This window comes from Zeus faber, assembly GCF_960531495.2.
Source record: "Zeus faber genome assembly, chromosome: 13".
NCBI lineage: Eukaryota > Metazoa > Chordata > Actinopteri > Zeiformes > Zeidae > Zeus > Zeus faber.
Window position 1 is genome coordinate 8977011 of NC_137198.1, and position 6286 is coordinate 8983296.

Here is a 6286-nt window from a genome sequence, read left to right on the forward strand (position 1 = left end):
TCGGGTTCTCAGTCGCCCGTGTGGGTTTGAGTAATGCGGGAGTCCTGGTGTCGGAGTTTAAAGAAACAACTAGAAGCGGACGCGAGTCGTGAGATAAATATAGAACACGTCCACCCAATTCTTCGTCAGAGAATGAACCCACAGTTTTAACGACTATAGCAATAATAGTTTGTTTTTTCTGGGTTTTTTTTTTTTTTTAACTTCACTAATGTTAGAAAGCTCTGTAAACATACGTGAGCTTGATACTTGACAGATTCCTAAATCCATATCTTGCTCTGCAGCGTAGCCCGCCGCTCTCTTGAGTACCTCTCACTGAATCCTTAAAACGCGCGTCCGGAGTCGTCAGAGTTTACATTCTGCGACCGTGACTCAGCGGTACGTCAGTAGACGTCTACGTGTTTTGTCAGCTAACCTCCCCCGCCCCCCCTCTCGAAAAAAAAACCAGAACGTAGACAAGTTGGAAGTCATTTATGTAAAACACGGGCCGTTACTTGCGCACCGCTTCACACTGGCACCCGCTAACGCAAACACACAAAACTCCACCCGGAGCGTCCCCGGCGCGGCTCTCTGCTCGGGCCGTGTCCCCGGGCGTCGGTCGCCGTGTCTGTCTGCTGTCGAGACGCTGGTGACGACGCCCGGCGGGAGTGTGGCGGCACTCTGCTCCGCTGAATTTAATTAAAAACTAAAGCGGGGCTCAGAACAACACGCCGTATTAAGGTAATTGTGTAATACGCTGAAGGGAGGGGGGTGGTTGATAGCAGACACTTTACCTGCGGTGCGCGAACCATAATGATGCCCCCGTTGTCTCAGTTGTGATTTAAATAACTTGAAATTTTTTCCTTCAGAAATGACTTCGCTATCAGCAGCTCCAAACAAGGTTAACCGCCCTTGACTTGTTTTCCTGTTAATGTGCCTTGAAAATAATGTCTTTATTTGCAATTCCTGTGGCGCAAATTATGTACTCAGCGCCTGCCGAGTGCAGTGGAAATACAAGAAATTAAACTTGACAAGCACTTGTGAAATTACACTTTATTTTAATACAATTATTTAATACCTTCCCATCCCACGGGATCTGTTGTTTCACCGCCAGAAACACAAAAGACGGGATATATATTATTCAAAGCTTGTCTTCAGGTTTGCATGGTATGTTTTTAATAACGGGGAATAATGGATGACATTGGCTGTTCATTACATTTCCATTATTTTTGAATGAAGGGATTGTGTACTTTGAAGTGGCTCATTTTTCTACCCTGCATTATGAAATAATGCGGGTGTAAAGAGTTGTTTGGACAACACCATGCGGGACGCAATGGAATTTTTTTTCATGGGGAAAAAAAAAAAAAAAAAAGAATGCACATCAAAAGTTAATGAGTGATAAGTAGATGACATACAGTTTTGTTGGTGCGGGCAGATAGCCGGTGCTGTCCGCACACACGGGCGTTTCCTGTAACTGAGGCTTTGTGACCTTTTCTCTAAAAGTCACGCTCCTGTTGCGTCTTCCTGTCGGAGCCTTTTCATCCCCTTCCCCGCTTTATCTGCACGTACATATGCACACCAAGTACAGCTGCATCACAAACGCACTCGGACAGCAGGCTCGCCTGTGAATCATTGGATTTATTCAACACAAAACACACGTACACACACACACGTACACACACGCGTTACATATTCAAATTCACACTGCAGTATGTAGACTCCACTTCGCAGTCTGTTATTCTCCTCGTCATTTTAATTTCTTCTGTGACACCCTACTCAGGTAGTAATGAACTCAAGCCATGTGGCAGCAATCACGCTGTGCGTGCGTGTGTGCGTGCGCGGGCGCATTTTGAGTTTTCTTCAAGGGAACCAGGAAGGTTATTGAAACTGACATATCAGAAGGAAAATGTCCGATATAATTAAATGTGTGGGTGGTTGGGGGGGGGGTGGAGGGGCGTGGGAGGCAGTGTTTGAAAGTACCCTCAGTATATTTCGTTTCAGACACTTTTCCTCAATTACATTTTGAAGCAAATAGGCCTATCAACACGTTTTAATCAACACAACCAACGTCTTACAACCATAATAAACAAGGGGGGGGGGCAACCAATACAAATAGTTTATTGACGCTCAGGAGCCCCCTGCAATTTCCTCGGGGCCCCCTAGGTGGCCGCGGGCCTCAGTTTGGGGACCCCTGCGCCACCGCAGGAGGAGAGCGGCCTAAAAGAAAAAAAACGGTGTCCGAGGGGCAGCTTCGCGGCGGGGGGCAACGGGGAGCCATGCAGTCCCTCGGCTCCGGCTTTCTCTAGACTGGAGGCCGCTCGTCCTACGGGGCAAGGGCGCTCAAACTGCGGTTTCCGCGGGCCGAAGGAATTGCAGAGGGAAGGGTCCACAGAAAGAAGATTTGGCTACTTTATTGTGTCGTTGGTGTCTTTTTCTCTGAATGAATTTAAAGAAACCAACACGTAAAACAATAATAGTATGATCTTGTTTGTACTATATTATACACCCACTCATAATGGAGGATAAAGTCCATCAAACTTTTTTTTTATTAAATTGTTCATGTTTTAATTTTGGGAGCCCCTGTGCAGGAGCTGCTGGGGGGGGGGGCGGGGGGGTCGGTTGAACTTCAGCACCGCGGACAGCGCTTCCCCGCGGGGTTCGACGGGAGACGCGGCACCGAGCGCGGATCCGCGCGATCTCCGGCCGGATTTGGGGATTTTCCGCGACACGTCAGTTAGGAGATCGACCCAACCAGGCACGCACGCACACCTGCACACTCACACACACACACACACACACACACACGCACGCACGATCGCACGCACACACATGCGTCGCCGCGTGACGCGTGAAGTTTAACGTCCATGAGCGTGAGTTGACGCCCTCCCGCCCCCATTCCCCTGTTGAGCCCCAGTGAACCCCCACCCACGCACCCGCATGCACCCAGCCCCCCGTGGGAGCCCCCCTCGCGGGTGAACCGTGGCAGCCGCCGCCGCCTCGCTCCCCCCCGGCGCCCCTGCGTCCCCCTCCTCCCCCCTTTCCTCCAGGAGGAGCCAGATGTGAGGAAACAGCCCGGGGGGGGCGGGGGGGGGGGGGTGGCGGCGCTCCCGCGGATCCACGGAGCGACAATAAAGCCATACGGGGTTTTTTTTGTTTTTTTTGGATGTGGAGAGAGGAGGAGGAGGAGGAGGGGGCGAGGGAGGAAGGAAGGAAGGAAGGGAGGGAGGGAGGGAGGGAGGGAGGGAGGCAGGGAGGAAGGGTCGCTGCTCCGTGACAGAGGAGAGGAGGATGCGCTGGGCTGATCGGGAAGGGGGATTAAGATCAGATGAACAGAATAAATAAAGCTTTTCTCGGACAAATCTGCTGAGAGCTGCGAGGTAAGATCCACTGGAGGGGATTGCATTGTTTTTTTCACGTTTGTGAGCTGCCATGTGTGTGACACTCTGGCAGATCCCTAATTGGCTGGAAGTGATGATTACTCAATGTTTTCACAATGCACTGATGCACGGATTTCTATTTGTTATTATTATTATTATTATTATTATTGTTATTAAAATTGTCATGGTATTTTTTACTCATTTTACAATACTGTGTTTAATGCTGTTTTATTTTTATTTTTATACAATATTTATTACTATGCTCTTGTTATTGTTCTTCTTCACGTTGTGACTGTCTACATGAGGTGATATGTGTATTTCTTAGCCAGTAATATGTGCTCGCGTGCTGCTTTCTTATGCATCTGACAACACAAAGCCTTGACCCTTCAGATCGAGGTGTTTGGTTGTGATGCTGTTCATCTGCAGCAGCTGTTACTGCTGCTGGAGTCACGTACACTTGATCTATTTTTAATACGTGAAGGGATTTTTGTAATTGTCCATTATGAATGGCAGCGAGGGAGGCGGATGAATTAATGAGTGCACCAGGGGTGGGAGGGGTTAAATAATGGTTTGATTTGTTACGCCAATTAATTTTTGGAAGGTTTCCTCAACTTAAAAATGAGCATCTTCATTTACTCAATTTCCAGGTGAGAAATGTAGATTTTGGAATTTATAGTTGATCCGCTGACTCCATCCTCCCAGTGTGTGAGTTGGATGGATCTCTGGATGACTCGGTGAGTTTCGGGGCTGGGTGTCCTTCCCGACACCCCTGACTCTTTTTGAAGCCACATTTTGAAGATGATATCACCCCCACCTCCTCCACCCGCCGCTCATCACTTGACACCATCGTCGATTACGGTTGCCTTTACCCCTCCCACACAGGGCTTTGCATCGCAGTCCACCCCTGGACACCAGGACACTCTCCCCCAGATGGTGACTTCCTCAGGTAATCACATCTGAGAGGGAGAGAGAGAGAGAGAGAGAGAGAGAGAGAGAGAGAGAGTTTTCACCATGCATCTAAATCCAGATATGCACTCTCTCTCTCTCCCTTTTCCCCCCTCAGCCCTTCTCTCTCTCTATCTATAGAAGTTTATTTACTCCCCCTCTCAGGCCCCCTCCCTCTCTCTCACTCTCTCTCTCTCTCTCTCTCTCTCTCTCTCTCTCTCTCTCTCTCTTCTTTCTCCCCACTCTATGTTTCTTTTTTCTCTCTCTTACTCTTTTTGCCCACCAAACCCCTCTCTTTCTCTCTCTCTTGCTCTCGCTCGCTCTCTCTCTCGCTCTCACTTTCCCCCCACCTCTCTATGTTTCTTTTTTTGCCCCCCCCCAGCCCCTCTCTCTCTCTCTCTCTCTCTCTCTCTCTCTCCTCTCTCTCTCTCTCTCTCTCTGTGACAAGCCCACGCCAGCACAGAATATCACATTTACGTGTGTGTGTGTGTGTGTGTGTGTGTGTGTGTGTGTGCGTGTCAGTGCGGTTCGGAGGGCAGTCAATAGACACAAATGCTGCCAATTGATTGTTTTCCCACCGACGCCATCACCATCACCTGGGCGGTTTAAACGCCGGGCAAACTCACACACTCGGTAATTTGGCCGATATCGATTCCCTGTCTTTTCCCATTTCTGCCGAAGATAAAATAAATCCTGCCCTCGAGCTTCTGCGGGGTTAACATCCCCGCAGAGAGTGGAATAAACAACCGGCGGTAGTTATTGTGCGTCGCAACAGCACCGAATCGATAGAGCAAATGGCTTAAATACACAGTTGAACCATAATGATAATGCAGTTCATCTTCCCTCCTCGCCCTCCGTCCTCGGCCATTGTTCCCTCCGTCCCCGGTTAGCGCCTCCGCCCTGGATGTGAGTGCGTTCCTCTCCTCACACGCCGGCATGAGTGCTCTGAAAAGCGAGGCAGAGCGTAGGTGGGGGGAGGGAGGGAGGGAGTGGGGGGGTCTCGATTTTACTACCTGGCTAAATTGCCCTGTGATGGAAAAATATTGTTAAAGGAATGATATTTGAATAATTGAAGCCCCCGGGTTTTTAAAATTGCACGACTGGCCGTGATTTTCGGCGCAAAGTTAGAGGCCACCGCACCGAAATATTCATGTCATTATTTAGGAATGGATATATCAGGGATCCACTCAGGTACCGCCGCTACCCTCCTCCCAACCCCCTCCCCCGCTCCCTCTCTTCTACCTACCTGTCTCCTTGGCGCTCTCTCTCTCTCTCTCTCCCCTCCCCTCCCCTCCCTCCCGCTCGCTCCTTTCTCTCTCTCTCTCTCTCTCTCATCTCCCTTTTTCCATCTCCTGTCACCCTTTCTTCTCCTTGCTTCTCCTCCCTTCTGTGTCCAGCGGAATAGGCGGTCGGCTGGCGAACTGACCTCGATTGTCGGAATGTATGAGATGGAGTCTGAAAGGGAATTAGTAATGAGAACGGCACAACTACCGTATATGTCAATGAAGATTTCATATCATGATATTTGGGCTTATCTGAGGGTTTTTTGATGGTACGGACAATATTTTTGTTTGAAAAAATATTAAAAGTTTGAGGTAAAACAAAAAGATAAAGGAGTCCAAGTGAGATCTCTATGGGCGTTCTTGGCACTCTGGTTAATCCACGGAGGAGGGTCGACCAGAAAGTCAAAAACCCCATCATTATCATGGCTCTATTGATTAAAAAGCCAATGTGATTGGAATAAAAAAACGCTCTTCGTCAAGACCTCCTTGGATGACCAGCGCGCCTAGACCACCGATTGAGATCTCATTTGGATTCATCTTTTCTTCCCCTGGAAATTGTTCACCGCAGAGCACCCAGGGTTTCACCTCTGCTCATCCAGAGTACCCAGTGTTTCACCTCTACTCATCCAGAGCACCCAGTGTTTCACCTCTACTCATCCAGAGCACCCAGTGTTTCACCTCTAACTCATCCAGAGCACCAAGTGT